The 23099-nt window shown below is 41.5% G+C and overlaps 1 protein-coding gene across 4 annotated transcripts in view; it reads right to left on the bottom strand.

The window, feature by feature from the left end:
• Nucleotides 1–23099, bottom strand: part of WIPF1 (WAS/WASL interacting protein family member 1) — a 108361-nt gene that overhangs the window by 51652 nt on the left and 33610 nt on the right. The window contains exon 1 of one of the 4 annotated variants that reach the window (XM_087819763.1): nucleotides 13965–14093. The exons of the other annotated variants lie outside the window; for them this stretch is intronic. The gene's annotated coding sequence lies outside the window, so the exon portion shown is untranslated. Of the gene's footprint in view, nucleotides 1–13964; nucleotides 14094–23099 lie in introns of those variants that run through there. 4 annotated transcript variants of the gene reach the window in all.

Here is a 23099-nt window from a genome sequence, read left to right as displayed (position 1 = left end):
TCTATTTGTAATTTTTGGAGGAACCACCATAGTGTTTTCCAGAGTGGCTTCACTAATTTATTTAGGGAGCACAAAGGCTCCCTTTTTCCCACACCCTTGCCAATAGTTATTTGTTGTCTTTTTTACAATAGCCATTCTGACAGGTGTGAGCACATTTTAAATGATTGTTTTTCCGAATTATGACAATAGCATAAGTTTCTTGTGGAAAATGATGAACACAAGTTTAAAGAAGATAAATAACCTATAATCTGACTGGGTTGAAATACACATTGTTGACTTTTTGGAATACTTCCTTCTATCTTTATATACAGAGAATGTTTTAGAATTAGGATTACAATGCATGCAGTTTTGAACCCAGTTTTTGTTATCCTTTCATGCCACTAAATATTCTTTGAAAACATGATTTTCTACACCAAAATTTATTTAACATTTCTGTATTGCTGGTCATTTATTTAGCTCTTACTTTGCTTTTATAAATATCCTAACATCAATATCCTTACACACAAATTCTTATGCTCAGTTGGGATTATGCTATAGAATAAATTATAGAAACAGAAGTATTAGATCAAAGGGATTCAACAATTGATACATAGTACTTCCTCTGGCATCACAAAATAATGCTCCATTCACCACACTCTTGCCAACACTGAATATTATAGTTTTAGAAAATCTTTATCTTAATTTGATTTCTTCAATGGTCAGAACAGAGCATATCTTTCAATTCATGCTCCTAAATAAAATTCCACAAGGGCCACTTACAAACAACAGTGAAACAAGCCTATCGTCAGCGGTCCCCAACTGCAAGCCCTCAGAGCCTTAGAATGCTTACAATTTCAGTCATGGAGATTCCTCTAGAGACCACTGAGCAAACTGTTTCAGTAACCAAAGCTCAGAGGGGTTAAGTGGCCTGGGTAATATATTCGAGTTAGAACTAGACTCCAGTTGTCTTGCCCTGTGAGTCATTTTAGGACAGGTTAACAACCTAATGGAAGCAACAACCACTGTCATCAGAGTGAAAGTATAAAGAAAAAGAGAGCATAAGACTATATTTGAAAAAGAAACCATCATTGTTCTAAAACTGATTTTTATCTTCATGACATGAAGTCACAGTAAATTGTTTGACAGACAAAAGCAAAACTCAATCCAAGTACTATTCTTAAGATCCCTCCTTAAATCTACAACAATTTTTTCCCTGGAACTATTAAAACATTCAGCACTGATCTATTATCCTCTCATCCAGCCAACATTTACTAAAAATATACTGTGACTAGGAGCTGTGTTGGGGGGAAGGGGGGGGGTAGCAGGGGGAAGGGTGCCAAGGTAGGAAATAAGGGATTTGTTCTTGGGAGGGGATGGGCAGGAAGATGTGAGAGCAAATAAGAATATTGCATGTGACTGGGTGGTGATGGGTGCACAAGGCGCTGTGGGACTGGTGGAGCAATGGATGTGGAAGGCTTCACAGAGGAGCTGCCGCATGAGCTGCGCCTGTGCCTGAAAGCAGTCTACTGGGCAGAAGAGGGAGAAAGCATCCCAGGCAGTGAGAGAGCAAGATGGATATCAGCTGTGGCTGAAACGTGGCCTAGGGAGATGAGCTCTGGTGGGAGACGAGGCTGGAAGGGTATTCCGAGGTCAGCAGTACTCAGGAATTTGGACTTTTGCCTGGAGGTGTTGGGGCCCCACGGGATGTTTAAGCTGTGGTGCCATGGTCCCATTTGTGCTTTATCAAGCTCACTCTGATGGCAGCAAGGGGAAGGACGGAAGACTTTGAAGGCAAGAGACTTATCTGTGTCAGTTCAGCCGACAGGCTTTGAAGGTCTAAACTGGGGAAGAGGCAGAGGAAATATGAAAGAGAAGATGGATTTGAGCAATATTTAATAGGAAGAAATAAGACACAGAGATTGATTAGACATGGGTGGCATTAATGAGATGGGGAAGGAAGGAGGAGGTCCAGCTTTTGGTGGGAAGGGATTTGCACATATTGAACTTGAGATCTGGCAAGACATCAGGTATATTCAGAAAGCAAATGAAAATACAAATTTGGATGATCAAACAGAGTCTATGACTTCTGTTGGTGATGTTGTCACAGTGCAGATATTACTGCAGTTTGTTGGCTACATTCATAATTGAAGGAAATGCAATGAAAATAAAGATGTTAGTGAAGATAAAGATGTATTATTTTCCTCATCTAGCTCACATAGTTCAGGTTAAAAAACCCCATGTTAAAGGACTCAGCATATCTTTACTTGCACCATCTAAAAATCAGTTTAATGCTTTGCGGATGGGCACAAAGACTCTTCACATACCCCTGAAATCCACCATGTGTGGGCATTTACTGTGTTTGTGAAAGATTCCATTTTTTAAAAAAAGTTGTAGCATGGCTAGTCCAGCTCAGAAATAAATCGACTTTGAAAACTGTTCCCACAGCTGCAAAAAGCAAATGTTTGGCACTAACAAATCAGGATTAGTAGAGCTCGGCTTATAATGCACCTTTCACCTCCTCTGAGCAGGGAGTCACCAACTGATCTATGGAAGCAAACAAGCCATGTTTCGAAGTAGTAACCATTTTTCTAATGACAGGTAGGGCTGGAGTAGAAAGCAAGTAGAGAGATGTATTCCTACAAAATTCAATCTTTTTCAACTTGGGCCCGATGAAAACATGAATCAAAAGTATGTTTCCTGGGCCGTGCTTGACCTCTGCTTATTACCTTTCCAGTTACAACCACTGTAGGTATTTCCTTCCTAGATAGTGAAGAACAGCCTGGGATGCTATCAACAGGCCCCTATCAGAACTAGTGAACTTGCAATGCAATTATGGGTTTAAATTTTGCCCTCCTGGACCCCAGTCAGGATTTGTCATCACTTGCTCACAGAAATGCTTTCAGTGTTCCATTTTATTGAGGGTGGGACAGGGTTATATTCAAAATATTTAACAACCAATAAGACCTACAGGCACTAACCAATCAGAACAATGTCTGATGCTGGAGCTGGGCCCTGGGGCACCCCACATTGTTGCAGGCACTAATCCTTAGTTGTTTGAATTATGAGAGGTCTTCCGGGTCCTGGGAATGCATTTGGGTGACTGAGATCGGTGATGATTCAACAAGGAGTTTTGAAGCATCTCAATACTTTTGTAACCAGCAAGGTTATAGTCACGCAAACAGACTGTCAACTGCTGAGGTGAGGGCTGCTCCTCCCAAGGGCCCCCATGGAGGGTTATTGAGGCGGGAGCTGACCCTGTCGTCCTTTGGCACTCTGTCTAGCTTGTACTGTGGGGAAAGAGCCCAGCCCTCCCTCCTGAGCCTTGAGCTGAGGTCAGTGCCTCCAGGTCCTGAACCACTTCCAAGGCTCTCAGAACTCCCCACTCAGGTCTCCTAGGGGATGGCTGGCTATAGCCTCCTGGCTCCCAGGCGCCTTCTCTGAGCGGCCTGGCCAGCTGCTGCCAATTGGCACCAATAGACTTCTATGCAAGAGATGGTTGGTGTTTCCTTGAGGGTTTGACGGAGGGGCAGGTTTTCAGTCATAGGTGTCATACCACCCAAGTAGCACCACCATTCTATGGGGCAGAGGCCAAAAAGAGACTTTTTTGACAAACCCTCTCATTTCAAGGATTGATTTAGCAACTACCTGAAATTTCTGACTGGAGCCCATGATTTAGGTTTATAATAAAAGATTCTGTATTGCCTCTTGGTCTACATGATTTAACTGACACGCTCTAGTTGGTTTTACTTTGCTCCATGCTTCTGGGAAGTAGAGTAGGTCAGGTTTTGGATACAGAGAGTTCCGAGTCTGAGTTCTGGCCCTGCACTGTGGTCCAGTCCCTTCATCCCTCTGAGGCAAAGTCCACGTCTGTAAACGGGGCGCATACGGTAGGCCGGTAGAGGGTCTAATGAGATAAAGACAAATTTGACAGATGCTCTTCTTATAAACTGAGCATAAGATTGAGACTAAAAACTTTTAGTCTCTGTTTGGGGTAGGAACTGCCAGTGTTATTCCAGTGTACCAATTGAACATTTGAAAAAAATCAAACTTACTTTTACCCACTTTGCTAAACATTTTTTTTCTTAAAATAAGAATCACGGAATCACTGGGGCTCAAGCAGTGAAAGTCAAGGCCTAAAACAAAAATCCTCACCCTTCGGCCTTTGTTTACCCAAGTGAACACTGTCTCTCTGACTTCAGTCCCAGAAATCAAGCGTGAATAAGTCCTCGTGCAGAGTCCCATTGCATGTTTTTGATGGGAGTTTTACAAGCTACAGCTGCACTCAGGGATAATACTAAACCATTAACACATTAAGAAAGACTAACTTCTTCTAGGACTCTAAGGCCTATATTTAGCCATGTATATGCGGCTGCCTGCTCACTATTTCCACATGATGTCTAAGAGACATCTCAGACTCGCCACATCCCGAGCTAGGCTCCCTGTATCTCTCCATCTCCACTCCTCTCCCCACAGCCTTCCCACCTCAGTTTGATGGCATTTCCATTTTGCCTTTGCTTAGGCCAGAATCCTTGGAGTATCCCTTGACTCCCCTCTTCCTTTTATTATTGTTCAAGCCAACAGTTAATTTTGTTGATTCTACCCTCAAAATAACCAGACTATTTACTCACCACCTCTAGTGCTGCCAGCTGGGCCGAGGCACCATCAGCTCTCCCGGGAATACTGCATCAGCCTCCTAACTGGTCTCTCTCTTCTCTTTCTCTCCTGCAGTTTATTCTCAATACAATAGCCAGAAAGATCCTTTAAGTCTAAGGCCAGGTTATCAGCTCTCCTTTGCTCAATGTCCTCCCTAAGCTCCCTCTCACTCTGCGGGACAGAGTCCTGAGGAGAAACAAGATGGCGGCGTAGGTCACAGCTGCGCCCGCCGCCTCCCGCAACCACATCAAAATTACAACTAAAATACAGAACCACCAGCACTCAGGGCCCCCTGAAACCTGGCTGAACAGAAGCCCTACAACCAGGGAACTGAAGGAGCATCGAGACGGGTAGGAGGGGCAGAGATGCGGGCGGATAGGGGCTGAACCCCGGAGACGCAGCCACGGGCCCACACCTGGTGTTGCGGGTTAAACCCGGGAGGGAATCTCAGAGTGGAGGTTTCCCGGAGGAGAGAGGGGTCCCAGCCCCACATCAGGCCCCCAGCCCAGGGCTCCAGGGCCGGGAAGAGAAGTCCCCACAACCCCGGGCTGTGAAAACCAGCGGGGACTGTCTCTGAGGGTTGCGGAGTCCCAAACAAGAGGAACCCAAAGAGGCCCACAGCAAGACACATCATAATTAAAATGCCAAAGGTTAAAGACAAAGAGAGAATCTTAAAAGCAGCAAGAGAAAAGCAGTTAGTTACCTACAAGGGAGCACCCACACACTGTCAGCTGATTTCTCAATAGAAACCTTGCAGGCCAGAAGGGAGTGGCAAGAAATATTCAAAGTGATGAAAAACATGGAACTACAACCAAGATTGCTCTACCCAGCAAAGCTATCATTTAGAACTGAAGGTCAGATAAAGAGCTTCTCAGATAAGAAAAAGCTAAAGGAGTTCATCACCACCAGACCAGCACTACAGGAAAAGTTGAAGGGTCTTCTTTAAGAAGAAGCTAATGAACAAAAGAATCTGACGAACTAAATAGATCCAGAGACACTGATGCATGCAACAGGCGATCATATTTCAGAGGAAATAGGGAAGGGGGGTGGAAGGTGGGAAGAGATTAACCAAAGAAGTTATATGCATATATACATAATCCATGGACACAATAACGGGTGAAGGCCTGGGGAGGGGGTGGGAGCAAAGTGGAGGGGATCAATTGGGGGGGAAAATGGGACACCTGTAATACTCTCAATAATAAAGATAAATAAATAAATAAATAAATAAATAAATAAATAAATAAATAAATAAATAAATAAACGAAAGTCAGAGTCCTACCATGGCCTACAAGGCCCTCAGGATCCGGCCTCCTCACTTACTCTGCCCTGGTCACAATGACTCCTTGTTACTCCTTGACTATTCCAGGCACGCTCCTGCCTCAAGGCCCTTGTGTTTCCCCAGTTATCTGCAAGGAGAATTCTCTCACCTTTTCCAAGTCTTCATTCAAATGCCACCCTCTCCACGGCAGCACCCTCCTAACTCCCACTTAAACCCACACACCCACCACTGCACTCCAGCTCTTCCTTACCCTGCTGTACCTATTGTTCCACAGTACTTACTACTTTCTAACCTTGTAACACACTACATAACATACTATTTTATTAGGGTTGTTGTTATTCTACAGTCCTCCTACTAAAATGTAAGCGCCACATATAAGGTACTCAATAAATATTTCTGAATTAAGAGAAAATGCCCCCCCCCAAAAAACCCCACATAAAACATCCATTGTCCCAAAAGGGCCTTGTCATGTCCAAAAGTAGGACCCATTTTAAGTGATATAAAAGTGTTATATCATTTTCTTCTTTTTGTGGAATTTCGAAGAGGAGTGACAAAGAAGTAGGACTGACATTGAGGAGAGGACGCTTTTTGCCCAGAAAAGACACCTTAAGAGTGGCATTACCAGGGAGGGGTAGATCACCACACTTCCAGCACGGGGACTTTGTCAGAGGTCCTAAAACCTCCCCTTTATCTAGGAGCCAGAGGGATCAGACTCAGAATGACTGATCCACATGACAAATTCACAAGAGGCTTCTAGGCACACAAAAATTCACAAATGTCATTTCTAGTGATCATGTCCATTGTCCAGAATATACTCTTCTGAGATAATGGTACCCAAGAAGCTGACTTAGTGTTCAGAAGGTGGTTCAGGGATCTTGGAATCACAGCTAAGGATGGATAAGTCTCTTGAGGGCCACCTAATGTGGACCATGATGAGCCCTGGTCTTCCCCATACTTCACAAAGGACAACCCCTCTCAATGCATATTCATATCCATGAGATTCAGGGTCTCTCTTCCTGGCCAACCCTAGACAGCCACTGGGAAGTTTTCCTTTCTGAGCTGTCCTCTCCTTTGTTCCATGGGGACTCACCATTCACTGCATACAAACTTTCTCCAGGTAGGATGGATTAGGTGTCTACTTCTAATACAGGGGTGGGGCAAAAGTAGGTTTACAGTTGTGAGAGTTTATTCTTGTATTATCGTTTATTAATTATTGCCCATACAAACAACTGTAAACCTGTATTTGCCCATACCTGTATTATACCCATATGGCTGTGCTGTCTTCCAAGAATTGAGTAGAGGTCACTTACCTGGAATTTTGGGAGTTCATAAACTCCTCAGTCTCTTGGTCTACTCCCATTAGGCATGGATCTAGCCTCCGCAGATACCTGAGGGGCACCTATGTCTAGATTCCAAGTCCTTGGGACCCCTCAACACTGGAGCTGGTGACCCATGCTGGAGTCAGAAGCCTTGGTCTACACCTACTACTCTCACTAATTAGTTATTTTGACCAAGACAAGTCACCTAACCTTTCTGAGCCTCAGTTTCCAAATCTAAAAATGATGGGGCTTAAACCCCTGAAGGTCCCTTCTATTTCTAAAAATTCCAGGATTCTATTTTTTACCTACCTCTTTAAGTTTTACATAATGACAACAGCATCTGAGAGCTTCTTTCCTAAACTTTTCCCAAAGCCAGATGTTCCTGGCACCAAAGTAGGAGAAAAAAATATTTTTTGAATAACCTAACATTTTTGTCCTTTAGAGCAAACTATCCTCTGGCCTTTTCAATTCCCTTTTCCCTACTGCTCCTCTTTATGAATCCTTAAAAGAAGTTTTAAAAAGTAAACTGTCTACCCTTCCTGATTCTTCAGGATCTATTTTACAACATCATTTCCCCCCCAAGTTATTTTTCCTACATAAAACTTCTCAAACATTTTTATATGGGTAATCTTGTTCATCGGCCTTGATTTGTCCATTTTGCAAGAAAGGTTATTTAATGCTTGGGAGAAGAGGAACAAAGAGTTTAGAGACAGGGTTGGCTGAGGAAGCATGCTGTCCAAGCAGAGAATTAGGATCCAAATTTTCAAGAGGTGATGGGCACGAAATGACAGCAGTGAGACTTAAGAGCAGAAAGAAGAGAAAATACAGGGGGAGTAAGAGGAAAAGTGAAGGCACATGTTGTTTGCTCTGAAAGAGGTTTTAGGCGAAGCACTGGTGGCAGTTCATCAAGAATGTTCATTTAGTTAAATGACTTCTAGAACTGGGACTTTCGTAAGAAGTCCCACTGCAGTGAGAAGGTGGAGTTGGAACACCAGCTCCCTTTAACAGCTCTCTCCATGCAGCCTTCTGCGTAGCAAGCTGCTGAGGTATTGGGCGGCAGCCCCTCTATTGGTTCCACACCCAGTTTTCAGGGGTCAGGATCATTCTACAGGTCTCTAAAGCCTTTAAGAAGACCAAATCTTTCCATATCTGTCCTGGAAATCAAAGAAGATGCTCTAATCAAAGAAGATGCTCCAATCACCACTTAATAAGTCAGTGATTTACTGAAAGAATAGAAATTCACAGGCAAACCCACCATATGAATCTAGAGGTATAATATATACATAACCTCCTACTCTGATAGCAGCATATTCCAAGTAATGGTAGGTTCCAGGATATTATCTAATGAACTTAATTGAGGAGACATGTGCCCTAAAGAATTTTTCCCTATTAGAAGACATATATAACATATTATATATATATTGGTGTGTGTACACATGCATGTGTGTGCAAACATGTATCCTACTATAAAAAAAAGACTGTTTTTAAGACACACAGGATTATAAACCAATACAATGAGCGGACTTAAAATATGACATATTATTAAAACCAGGCACAAACAAAAGTAGAAAGGAAGCCTAATTCTTCAGAAAGTATCAAAACAGGCATGCTGGTAGGTAGCTAGCTAGTTAGACAGTCTCAAAGCAGTAACTTCTAGTTAGTATTGAGAAATGACAGTGTGAGTGGCATATCAATACCTCCTGGTGGAACTGACACAGGATGTCACATAAGCTAGGAATAGGCGCCTCTTAGATTCAGTTTGTTGCACCATAGCAGGGCTCCCCTTTAAAGACTCACCTTTTCCCAGTCATGCTTTTCTCTGTCCTTTCATAAACAAACAAACAAAAACAAACAAATGCAACTGTTCATGTCATTTTGTGATGCCCCCTTTTTTTGTGAGGGGAGACACTAAGAGTCTTTTTTGGGAAACAACGAATTTCTGAAGAAATGGAGGGTAATTGAAATGGCAGAGGAAAAAACCAATCAGGCATAAGGCAGTCCCTTCCCTGGAAGTGTAACAGCATCAAAAAATATAAATGAGCATTAATAATATTTTATTTAGAAGACAGCACCTCCATCAAAAGAAGAACTGCACTGCGCTGTGTCAAACTTCCATCACACCTTCCCCACAATTGCCTTGCGGAAAATCTGTAATCTAAACAAATACCACGCCCCACCTGCAGGAGTCTCGCTGTCCTTGCTCCTCTTCCTGGGCAACAGCCTAAGTCCTCTTCCTCCTACTGCTCAGCAGTAAATTATAATATTTGTCTGAGGCCTTTGCAAAGGAAAATGGTTAACGATCTGAGCTACCTTCAAGTCTGTGGGTTTGGAGGGAGGGTGGTCTGAGGAGACATAATTACTGGATGATTCTGAGAAAGTATGTTTATTCCTGTATGGAGTCTGGTTTTAGTCAACAGAATCCAGAGTAAGGCTTTTTCCTGAAGTTTATGTAACCAAAAAAGTATAAATCATAGAAAGAATAAAAAAAGTTACCCCAAACTCTCTTCTCTTCCCTTTCTTTTCCTTTCCTTTACCTTTGTAAGCTCTGGAAAACTGAACTGCTTATAAGGTGAAAATGACTGAGACTGTGTAGCATTTCAGAGTCAAGATAAAAATATATTGTTGAAAAAAATCACATTATTGACACTCGTGATCTTTGCCAAGGCTGTAAACCACAGGAGGCAACTGGTTCATAGCAGATGATGTGAACGTTAGAACCTGAACATTCACTACTTTATTTATTTATTTAAATCCTCACCCAAGGATATTTTTTCCATTGCTTTTTAGAAAGAGTGGAAGGGAGAGAGAGAGAAAGAAACATCAGAGAGAAACACCAATGTGAGAGAGACATTATCAATTGGTTGCCTCCTGCATGTGCCCTGACCGGGGCTGGGTATTGAGCCTACAACTGAGGTACATGCCCTTGGGCAAAATCGAACACAGGACCCTTCAGTCCACAGACCTATGCTCTAACCACTGAGAAAAACCAGCTAGGGCTGAACATTCAAAACTTTTTAAAAATTTATGATTCCCTAATATCTAGAATAAAGAACTCCTATAACTCAACAAAAAAACAAATAACCTCATTTAAAAATGGACAAGAGACTTGAACAGACATTTCTCTAAAGAAGATATACAAATGGCCAACAAGCACATAAAAAGATGTTCAACATCACTAATTGTTAGGGAAATGCAGATGAAAATGAGATATCATCTTACATCCATTAGGATGGCTACTACGAAACAACAAAATAACAAGTATTGTTCAGGATGTGGAGAAATTAGAACCCTTAGGCACTGTTGGTAGGAATGTTAAACAGTACAGCTGCTATGGGAAACAGTATAGTAGTTCCTCAAAAAAATTAAAAGTAGAATCCCCATATGATCTAGAAATTCAACTTCTGGGTACATACCCAAAAGAATGAAGCAGGGTGGCAAGGAGATATTTGTATGCCCATGTTCACAGCAGCCTTATTCACAATAGCCAAAGGTAGCTATGACTCAAATGTCATCCACAGGTAAATGGGTAAAGAAAATGTGGTACACACATGTAATGGAATATTATTCAGCCCTGAAGAGAGAGGAAATTCCAACATGCTACAACATGGGTGAACCCTGAGGACATTATGCTAAGTAAAATAAAGCAGTTATAAGAAGACAAATACTATACAGGGGTGGGGCAAAAAAAGGTTCACAGTTGTTCCTATAGAAAATAATACAATAATTAATAAATAATAACACAAGAATAAACTCTGTATTTTGCATAATCATGATTGTAAGCTTACTTTTGCCCACCTCTTATGATTCTACTCAAATTAGGTACTTAAAATTGTCAAACTCATAAACAGAAAGTACAGTGTGGTTGCCAGGGCCTGGAGGAAGAGGAAAGGGAGAGTTGTTGAATGGCTATAGTTTCCATTTAGCAAGATGGAAAAGTTCTGGAGATTGGTTGTACAACAATGTGAGTGTATTTAACACTACTGGACTACGCACTTAATGGCTAAGATGGTCAATTTTATGTTATGTATATTTTATCACAATTTTAAAAAACAAACTATGACTCCCAGTATGTCCCAGTATGATGGTGGTGACAACTGTAACACCTTCCACATGCCCAGGAACTTCTCTCTGAGAAGCCCAGAGAGCCAGGCCTCCAGACATGCTGGTGTCAGCTCAAAAAGATGACCCAGGATGAATGAGTGTCCAGGTTGCACTCATCAGAGTATTATTTTCTTTTTTCCCTACCAGCATGAATGTCTGAAGCCCAGGCCACCCAAACATTGGTGGGTGCTGACTCTGGGGTTCTGGGGAGAAGAGGCTGTCTGTATGTCAGGGTCCAGGAGAAGAGGGATTTGTGAAGTTAGCCTCCTTCTTTCCTCTTACTTAGAGAATTCACTAACATGCCCCATAAAATTCACCATTTTGTCTCCAGCTAAAAGGTGACCATTTATCTTTCTAGATTTTTTAAAAAAATATATCTTTATTAATTTCAGAGAGAGGAAAGGAGAGGGGGAGAGAGAGAGAAACATCAGTGATGAGAGAGTCACTGATTGGCTGCAGTCCGCAACCCGGGCATGTGCCCTGACCGGGAATTGAACCCCGATCGCCTGGATCCTAGGTCGACGCTCAACCGCTGAGCCACGCCCGGCCGGGCTCTTTCTAGATTTTGACTTTCAAACTGAACTCAGTGTTTAACTTGGAAGTAATTCCTGTCTAAAAATTACATGCCAGATTAATATTCCAGTTGCTCTCTGCCATCCAACATGATCTACTGCCTTCTGCCATTCCCTGTCTTTTTTTTTTTTTGAACCACTTCCAGGTTTGGGAATCAGAGGTGTTGTATAATAATGACACTCTATAGACCTTTTTTTCTTGCATCTCAAACACAAAGGAACACATTGAAGGTGGGAAGCTAAAGAAGAGGGTGTGAAATGGCCCCAAGAGAACAGATGCCCCCAGATGAAATGAGAACAGTTTCTGGAAGGATGCATTTACCAAAAAACCGTCAAATCGATCTGGAAAGTATTCTAACAAAATAGAAAACCTTCTTCTACTATGAGCAGCAGATTAGCAAAATACAAAAGTTCCTGAACAACAAAGCTCTAGGATCAAGGAAAAACGCAAAACAAAACCGAAAGAGGCGCTCCTTCTAGGGATGACCAGCCACCTCTGAGCTGTAAGCCTTTCTGACACTCAGGAGTGCTCCTGGTGCCCTGTGCAAGAGACCTGCCCACTGCCGTCCCCTGTGTTTCCTCCAGGCATTTATTTGCTCAAAAGGCTCCAAATACCAAAAAATTCCAATCTCCCCTCCCCCCTCCTGCCCCCATGGGAATGTGGGCCAGGGCAGGGTTTCTGAAACCACGTGGGCTGCGATCCCCAACTTGGAATCCTCCTCGTTCTGTCTGCTTCCTCTCCATTTTCTTACACAACATGGTAGTAAAAAATGAAAAATGTGGCAATCTGAGGTCAGAGTAAACAAGGATTTCTCTCTTTCAGCACTGTCCTGATTATTATGCACGACTGGGGTGTAAACACCCTGCGAGTGCTCTTACCCCTCGCCCCTCTGTCCTCGTTTCCCAGGGCTGACACTGAAATGCTCTGGAGTGAGCAGATGAAGCGAGAAGCTACCAGTCCTGGTCTCTTCATTCCTCTCCCTGCCGCTATCAACACATGCACAGAGCCACGGAAGAAATCTACGTTTTCAAAAAATGCCCAGAAAAGAGCTCAGCAACCTCTCTGGCTAAGCTTGTTCTAGCCCTTAATTAACAGTCCAAGAATGTAGTAGCCTTCTTCTAACTCAAATTTAAGACATTTTCCTTCTTCATAGAGGTCAGAAAGCAGCAGGTCTTTGTGGAGGGACCTTTTATTGACTCGAAGTTCTTTATTCAACTGTCCCTTGTGGCCACAGGATGAATAATCTTGGGCCTTCAGCTGTTTCTGGGCTCTACCTTCCAGCCTTTCACTAGGTCTCTGGCTGTTCTCTAGACTCTTCAAATCTCCCTTTATATGGGAAGCTCCGGCTGAGGGCGCAGCTCCAGGGACAGCCAGAGCTCAGGACTTCAGGCCCGGCTGGGCGCCTCCTCACCCTGCGGGGGCTTCCTCAGCTCTCAGGCAAGCTGCCCCTGCCTCCTCTCTACTCACCGTGGATGTTAGTAAGCGAAGGGAAGGAAAAAGGGAAGAACGGGGCGGAAAAAATAGAAAAGGGAACTTAAGAATTTATAAAGATATGAGAAATTACTTTAACATATTTTAAGCCAAAACATTTGTTTTACCAGATAAAAAGTGCACAAAAACAAGCCCTTGCAGACAGCCTCGCAGCAGGTTCTTACCCACAATATCCCTGTATTTCTACTGCCCTTTGAACACCCTGGGTCCGCCTGCAAACACGAGCTGATGGGTCCCCTTTCAGATTTGTGCTCATGGGTGAACGGGAGGAGAGGCTTAGCTGAATTCTGCGAAGTAAGTTATTTAATGCACATCTGAAGGTTTGTTTCTTTAAGGCCTAGTTCTAAACCGGGAAGTAAGAGATTCTTATTTCATTTTCACAATAATGGCTGGATGTGTGCTCCTCGAACAATGCCAGCTATGCCCTGGCTCTTACCTTCAAAGCCAGAGCAATTACCTCACATAACAAAAATAAAGACAGTTAAGGAAAGAGAACCACTTAGGCATTTTAGAATGGCTATGAAAGGTTTTTCGGGGGTAAAAAAAAAAAAAAAAAAAAAAGCACTAACCTGTGTCTTTTTAATCGGCAGAAAACGACCCAGTTCTCAAGTTCCCCAGCTGTCTTCGGCCAGTTTCCTGTGAGCGCTGCATGCGACACTGTACTTCCTCACTGCACCTTCTCTGACTCGCCTCTCTGCGGCGGAGCCATGTGATAATAGCCCCTGGCTGCTTGCTCCACACTGGCTACCGCGGCTAGAGAAAGGTGGTTTCAGGCATCCCCAGGGCACAGGTGGGGGCTCAGCCAGGGACCGAGGCAGGGGCCAGCAACGTCTGGACTCCTACACTTGTGACTCCACAATGAGGGAGCGGGGAAAGGGAGAGAGAGACTCTTGAGCTTCAGGGTCCCCCTTCCTGGGGTCGACAAGGCAGCTGAGAAGGGGCAGGCCGGCTCAGCCGAGCGGGGTGCTCTCCTGTCATGGGTCAAGGCCTGTGCTGCCACCCTCGGGTGGGTGAGGAAGGGCGGCCTTGGCACTGCACCCAGGATGCACTCTGGAGGGCGCCACCACAAAGGAGCACCCAGGACTCAGCTGGCATTTCTGGATCCTGCAGCAACACCCTGAATTTCCTGGGACAGTCTCAAGTTCACATCCAGTCTATTCAGCCCTGCTGTTAGACAGTGTGCCCTAATTCTTGGTTCAGCAAACAAAGTGACCATACTCTCTGCCTCCAGGGGCTAAATAACTGGCAGACATTTCCCTCCTGCTGGTCTCAAAATATGCCAGCCTTTTGGTTTCCCCTCAAAGAGCTGACATCAACATCTCCTTCCTGTGGGATGGTGGTGGGTTCCTGGTGGCATGTGAGCCTGGCCCTGGGGGGCCCTGATGCTGGCCTGGCAAGAGCTCCAGAGGGGAGTGCCTGGAGGTGCTCCTCAGAGTCCCCAACAAGGGGCAGACTGGAGGAGAGCTGAGGCAGGACCAAGCACAAAGCCCAGGCCTGCCATTTCTAGTTTCCTTGCTTCTGTGTTCAGTGCCCTCCTCTTTCCTTGTAAAATTTCTCCAGCTCTCTGGAGGTCCAAACACACTGGAATTGGTGGATGTAGGAAGTGGTGTGTGGGAGTCAAACGATGCCCTGCACCAGGGGAATATATGCAATTTGTACAACTTGACTCAGTGTAGAAACCCCAAAGCTGTTTCTATTTGGCTTCCCTGGCATAATTTTTTTCCCCCAAATGCTTTTCAAGGGACTTTTTGTTTGTTTTTTTAGAAAGGTAACTGTAGACAAGTTCACTGTTCCAAGTCTTGAAAATATCACCCTGTAATTCCCCAATGAAGTTTTCCATGTGAGAACATCGGGTAAGAAAATGAGTCCTGAGAGTCAGAACTTTGAACAACAGTAAAACCCTGAAGTCTCACCACATGATTGCATTTCTGGCTTTGAAAACATGTATAACTGTTTTACCATTCTGACAACTGATGGCTGGTTTTCTGATCGAACTGTACAGTTAGATTAGCCAATTGAGTCAAGATGGATATAAGCATGGCATAGGAGTAATGGGAAAATTTTGCCATCTTGAAAAAAACAAAGTACTACAAGGATGATAAATAATAATGGCTCCATTTGAATGTATTTAGAAGTGTCACACTCTGGGTGAAGCTGCCAGTTCCATTTTTCAACTAAGCAGTTACATATGTTCTACTTAAGCCATGCTCTGTGGAATTTTTAAAGGTCTTAACAAAATGCTTTATAACTTTCCCTTGAAATCCTTCACCAGGTGTCCTGTCCATGAGGTCCTTCTTCTTCTTCTTTTTTTTTTTCTTCTGTTTAGGCATTTAAAAAATTTTAAAAGACTTTATTTTTTAGAACAGTTTCAGATTTATAGAAAAATTAAGAAGATTAGAGTTCTCTCCCTTGATGCACACAGTCTCCCCACTATTAAAGTCTTACCTTTAGAATGATATATGAGTAAATAAACCAATATTGATAGATTATTACGAACTACCTATAGTTACTTTAGATTTTTCTGAGTTTTTCCCTAATGTCTTTTTTCTGTCCCCAGATCCCATCCAGGACATCACATTACACTTAGTCATCATGTCGCCTTAGGTTCCTTTGGATTATGACAGTTTCTTAGACTTCCCTTGTTTTGATCACCTGGACAGTTTTGAGTACTCGCCAGGCATTTTGTAGACTGTCCCACAATTGGGATTTGTCTCCTGATGTTTGTCTTATGATAAGACTGGAGTTATGGGTTATTTGGAGTAAGACCACAGAGGTAAAGTGCCATTTTGATCACATATCAAGCATATATATCGCCAACATAATTAAATAGTGTTGATGTTGGCCTTATCGCCCGAGGTAGTGTCAGGTTTCTCCACTGTAAACTTGTCCCCACGCCTTTCCATACTGCATACTTTGGAAGGAAAACCTTGAGTACCTACATAAATTATTTGAAATTTTCCTGCATGGAAGACTTGTCTCTTTTACCTACATACTAATTTAGTCAATCTTTTATTTATAGCAGTAGGGCCTCATGGGTATTTATTTTATATTTTGGGTTATAATTCAACACTACTTTATTTTGTTGCTCAAATTGTTCCACCTTTGGCCATAGGGAGCTCTCTCAGTTGGTTCCTGGGATCCTCTGACATACTTCTATCAATTTGATTTTTTGCTTTTTGTTTGTGAGCACTTATGTTCTGGCACTACAAGACGCTCCAGGCTCACTGTGCACAGTACCTCCCCAGCTGTCCATGATTTTTTCTGTCTTCACAAGAGAATGAAAGAAAACAAACCTAGGGGCCTGAGAAATTTTTTATTTGCCTTTAATTTTCATTAGTTCTGCCACATGTATTAGTAAAAAAAAAAAAATTGTTGCTTTCATAAAACACCAATACCAGCTGAGTGAAATTCCAAGATGCATCTTTGTGTTGGTAGTGTTTTTTTCCCTTCATATTTTAACATTCCTGGAATCAAAGTATACATTTAAAATCATGTCTTCTCTCTCCCCCCCCCATCTGTCATTAATGTGATGGTACACCTTACAGCTGATAGTGTCTTGGGAAGGGAGACAGAGCAGTCCATTAGTTCTTGTTTGGACCAGAGATATCATTTCACTACTTTCACTGATTTCCCCACCCTATGAACACATATTTTGATTAAAATGGCTTGATGTGTAGCATCTACATACATTAAAATTACCCATGATTCCTACCTCCTCCCAGACCTATTATCTACCTTTACCTCAAACCACAAATTCTCAAGTCCTAAGTGTAGAAAAGGGGCGGGGCGGGGTGGGGGGGTTAAATTCTTTTCATTTTTTTCTGTGTTTACTATCTGACTCCTTTTATGTTTACCTTTTCAAGATCTCACGAATCCATCATCATACCTGAGGAGGTGAATGCTGACACAGAAGGGTTACCAGAATGATGTTTCCCTCCTGTTAATGAACAGTAAAAGCATTTACAGACCAGGAAGGACTCTTTGATCCCGCCTTCCCTACTCAGAGAAGCCAACTGACTGTCAATTGGCAGAACTGGCCATTCCTTTCTCTGTGGCCAGATCTTCTCTCCAGCTCATGAACCACTGCTGCTTTGGGAGTATCATGTTTTATAGAAATTTTCTTTTAACAGACAGAATCTTGTGCAACCATTCACCATGGGTGTGTCTCAGTGACTGACAAAATGCCCAATCCTTTCCTCCAGGTAGGCAGAACTTGGCTACTCTAAACACTATTCTCTGTCTCACTCCTGTGTGAAATGTACTAAGCTTCTGATAGTGCCCTAATCATCTCACAAACATCCAGAAGAGACGGGAGATGCTGCACTAAGCTAAATGTTTTACATATATACTTTCATTTAATTCTCACTGTAATCCTGGGAGGCAGGTACTGTGATCCCCACTTTACAGAAAAGGTAACCAAGTTAGAGAGGCTAAGTAACCTATCCAGGGCCCCTTGATAAGGCTGAAGCCAACATGTAAGCTCAGCTCTGCCTGACACCAGACACACAGAGCCTAATGCTGCTCTTTGTGGTTCACATATAACTCACAAACAGGAACTTTATTGCATGTAGTCCTATTCTGTGATTATTTTCTGCACATGCTTTTCACCTCAACCAAACCTAAGTGGCAATTAAGGACAGGAATAGCTTCTTTTATGCCATTAACTCAGCTTTCCAACCTCATTCCAGCAGCTCATAAACCTTGCTCTTTCACCTTACTGCCAATCTTTCTAATTTTTCTAATAATTAATTTACATTTATTATTTCCCTCCATGTACTTTGTCTTATTTTGTTTTCATTTATTAGCTTCTTAACTTACAAACTTACTTTGTTTCTTTTCAGTCCTCTTAAATAAAAGCCTTAACTTTTTATCTAAGTGTATTTTTAGTCCTATCCCACACATTTCAAAGCATTATATTCTCATTTTTAATTTTCAAATAGTCTATAATTTCAGTAGTGATTTCCTATTTGACCCAAGAACTATTTAAAAGGGTACTATTTTAGTTTTGAAGCTTGGATGGAGGTGGGAGTAGGAGCCATCTTCTGTTAATTTTCAATGCTATGTTACTGTCACAAGTGACCAGTATGTCCACTTTTTAGTTAATTGTGAAGTTTCTTTATGTTCTAGTCTTTCATCAACTTTTGTAAATGCTCCATGGTCTTTTAAAAAAAAAGTGTGTATTTCCTATTTGTTAGGTTAGGTAAATAACAAAAACAGTGTTACTCAAATCTTCTGTTCCTGCTTATTTTTGTCTATTTGATCAAATTCTGAAAGCATTTTTGTTAGTCTCCCACTATGATTATGGAAAACTTTGTGTTTTTAAATTATCCAGTGCTACGATGTTCAGTGCATGAAGCTTCATTATTATTGAATCTCCTTGTCTGACCTCTCCCTTATTCTTTTGTGTCTTATTCAATATTTCTTTTTACATTTAACCCCACACTTTTTAATATGAATATTATCATCCTATTTTTGTTTTGTTAGTTAGCATTCACCAACCTATCCTTTCTATTCTTCCTTTCTAATTTCGGTGTACATATGACTCTTGAAGACAGCATATAGCTAGATTATCTTTTTAATCAATCTTTTTAGTCACCAATTTTATCAGAGGAGTTTAACCTAGTCACATTTATTGTTATATGTTTACCTTATTCTTTCCATTTTATCAGATGTATTCTATTACATTGCTTTGTTCCTGTTTTTCCCCCTTTTCTTGACTTCTACTGATTGACCATGCTTCTATTATTGCAGTACCCTCTACCCCGATTGTGTGTGTGTATTTTAATATGGAATGGTTCAGAAATCCTACCTATACTTTTTTCTAAAGATCAAATACATGTGACCTTTCTTGGTGAGTATCAGACAACTACATAGTAAGACCCTGCTAATTGGTAAGATCAGCCCATTGTTTTGGTAAATTTAATGCTAGATTCATGTTAATAACAATAATAAATTGTGTGTTGAGGGGGATGACATTACACAGGCATCAGAAACCCTTCTAAAAGAATATGCTGCCAGGTCTCCATCCACTTCTCTCACTTTTTCCTAGGTGGAGGACTGGCTATAGCTCTCACAAATCATGTGGGTATGCGTAGGGTAGAGGGACAGCCAAGAACCCAGTGACCAGGAACATCCTGGGGAACATTTGTGGAAATTTTGGCCTCTAAGACATGCAGGCAATCTGGAGATCTGTAGCAGTGTCTGCAGAAGGGAGGATGGCAAGGTGGATTTCCTGCTTTCTTACTTCTAGTCATTGGAAGTCATCATCAGCTAAGGAATCTATTCTAGAATTAGGTAAGAAGCTTCACTGTAAGATCATAAGAATGTAAACATATCCTCTAAAGAGTTGAGGAATTCAAAGAAGAAAAATGATGTTAGATTTGCTCAGAGACTAGAATGCTTAGCTTCCTACTGCATAGTTATGAAAGCACAGGAATCAACAAGAACCCACATTTTTTTGCCCCCCAAAAAAGGTAGTTTCCACCTTTCTAAAGCTTTCATATCAGTGCATGGTGATGTGGGAAATTCCAGCCATAAAAATACCCAACCAGGTATTTTTTGTGCATGTTTTAATATGTGTATGTGTTTGAATGGAGGCTAACATTAAAATTCCATATTTAATTTTTCATGGAGAATCACAGGGTAGTGGGAAGGAAGGAACAGGGATAAAGGTGTAGCAAATGTTTGAAGACCTGCCAGTTAATTTCAATGTCCTGGACTAAGATCCTGGCTTGGACCACAAAGAAGTGATACACTACCTTCAAAGAGTGTTTCTGTTCTAATATAATATTTTAAAAAGTTAATTTAGCTGCATAAACATTTTATGAATTAAATATTATTTTTAACCATTCTCATAATATAAAGGGGAAGACTAAGGTTCTAAGAGTTGAAGAGATTTGTTCAAAGTAAGTAAGTGATAGAACTGGGATTTAAACCTCAAGCTTCTGAGTACAAGTCTGGTGTCATTTCCAGTATACACAAAACCTGCCTCCTTGTTGCTCTGTCTCTTGGAGAGACTTAGACCCACGCGCACCATGTGCATGTTGTGCAGGGAGGAACTGTAGGGAGGCCCGCCCTTGGCAGTCAATGCTTCACAATGTAGGTCAAACAGTCCAGTCATACCCCAGAGCAACTGTTTCTACACGAATCCTGGAGGATGTGGAAGCATTATGTCATGTCAAAGGCTTTCCTCATTAGCTATCATGCAAAAAGGCACCATGCGTAGCTATTTGAGGCCTTGGAGCAGCCAAAAGGAAGATGAAAGGTCAAGAAAGTTCTCGTGCTGATGCACTGCATTCTGGGACACTTGTTTATGCCATTGAAATGTAATCTAAGCCAGAATCATCAAGCTTCTGGCCAGCTATCTTCAAAGGCAGGGCCCTAGCAGAGTCATTCTTCTTTGGCATACTACAGGGCCTGATGCCAACAACCAAACTGGCCCTTTCCAGTATCATGCCATTGAATTCCAAATAACTAGGCCCCTCACTTATCTTTGTTGTTGATCAAAACACTGGAAGGATATGGCAAATTTCCTTGTTCATAAAAAGACTGGATAAAGGCACATAAAGAAAGCTTTGCCATTAATCCAGTGTGAGTTTTAAGAAACCTCGTAAATAAAGAACTCTGGAGGTGGTAGACAGTACTAAGAACCAAGACAGTCTCACACATTTGTTGCTCCTTTCTGTTAGGTTCAATAGAGAACAGAAGAACAGAAATTAATGTAAATAATTCCAAAGTATACACAGGGTGCTGGGAGAGTATGAAGATTTGTGGCTCTGATTCAGAATTTATGTTTTCCTCACACACATGCATAACATGAAACCAAGAGAACACCTAATTAACTGCCTATATTTGCACTGTCTTCCTACTCAGATGCATCCTCCCTTCCATATTTAAGAGCACATAGATTAGGACAGAATTGGTAAATAAGCTACATCACTCCTAAAAGGAAGGCTTCTGGAATCAAACTACTTCGGTTCAAATAACAAATCCATTACTTACTAGTTGCAGTGAATTACTTTATTCTTTTGGGTCCCAGTTTTCTCATCTGTAACATGGGCATAATTTTATAAGTATTGTATGTGATGGTGCATTCAAAGAGCTTAGCCAGTGCAATGCATAAATGGTGGCTACTGTTACTGTTAGTACGTGCAAATTTTATTATCGGGAAATTCTATATTAGAATTTCTCACAAGAAGCACAGAGCCGAGCAATGAGCTTTATTTCTGAGGGTGCTATGCCTGAAGGAAATAAAGGATATTCAGGAATCAGGGTAAGTGGAGCTACAGGTCCTCCAGTCGCCCAAGAGAGGCGCAGTCCCTTTAGGAAGTAGAACAGGAAATCCATATGGGCACTTTCAGCCTGAAGGTGGTATAGCATTTATGCTTCTAAATTTGAAAGAGTTGGATGTATGTGTGTCTGATCAAAAATAAGGAGGAAAATGAAATGTGAATTATACCTTCATAATTTTTTTTAATGAGGAAAGCTTCACGGCCAGTGGAACACTATGTGTATGAGAAAGACAAAGAGAGGGTTAGCAGTGGCCACTAGTACAGGTAGAGGAATAGATGGCTACACAGAATTTTGGAGAAGCTGTTCATGTGGTGTGAAGTATAAAACCTTTAAGCTGTGCCTTTTAGAAAAACTTAAAGAGATATGTTCTTCAAGGCTTTCTAGCTTCTTCAAGGCTTTCTGGCTTTCATTTTCTTTGAGTGAGACTCCAAGCAGAATCTGGACCATCTTGGGATTTATTCAGGTTACAATCAGAGTGTGGATCATATCCAGTTGAGCAACATCAAACCCAGCCACATGTGTTTATCACATATTTTCTGGATTATGATTTGGATTTTGAAGTGCCCGTAGACAGGCTGAATCACATGATTCTGTAAATGAGGTAAACTTTCAAAAGATAAACATCTCTCAAGGTTGTATTAACTACTCACAGTCATCCTGAATGGATAACACTACCTTTTGTATATCAGCATCCATTATTTTCTTTGCCTTCAAGCGACTTCTGGAAATAAAGCTGGTGCTCTGGGAGGTACCTGAAATAAAACTAGGTGCTATTTACTAAATTACTGCTGCATATCTCTCAGGGACATAGTTATAGCATTGAAAGCAACGTAATATCCACCAATTAACTTCCAAGGACAAATTTATGTACAAAAATGATTGAACATGTCTGAATTTAGTAACATAAGTGTGATTATTGAAATATGTTTCCTGAAAATTTTATATAAACTGCACTTTGACCTTGAGGCACTATGGATCATTAACAACAGTGACAGAAGTAGAGGCAGCATAGGAGTAAATGAAATATTAGGATGAGCTGATTATGGTTTTTGTTTTTAATAAATTATATTTTCCCTTTTTAGAAAATTACCACCATGAACTATCATATTCATCAAGGCATGCTGAAATTTTTAGTAACTAGACTTTATAGGTGTGAAGCTTTCCTAAGCAATAAGGAATATGCGGGGGGGGGAAGATAAGTTATGGTAAGTAGTATGCTACTAAATGTATAACTAAATGCATAAATTCAGCTTAAAAATTCATATAGCTTGATTCAAGACAAGGACATAAGGTTATAAGACCAAAACCAAACAAAGCAAAGCAACATCACTACCATGCTGGGTTGTTGTTAACAATGAAACCCCTCACTCTATCCAAATTTTTTAAAAATAAAAATCTAGGAATCTCCAACC

The sequence above is a fragment of the Miniopterus natalensis genome, chromosome 8 (genome assembly GCF_054644295.1).
Source record: "Miniopterus natalensis isolate mMinNat1 chromosome 8, mMinNat1.hap1, whole genome shotgun sequence".
In the NCBI taxonomy this organism is placed as follows: domain Eukaryota; kingdom Metazoa; phylum Chordata; class Mammalia; order Chiroptera; family Miniopteridae; genus Miniopterus; species Miniopterus natalensis.
This window is presented reverse-complemented; position numbering and strand designations above follow the sequence as displayed.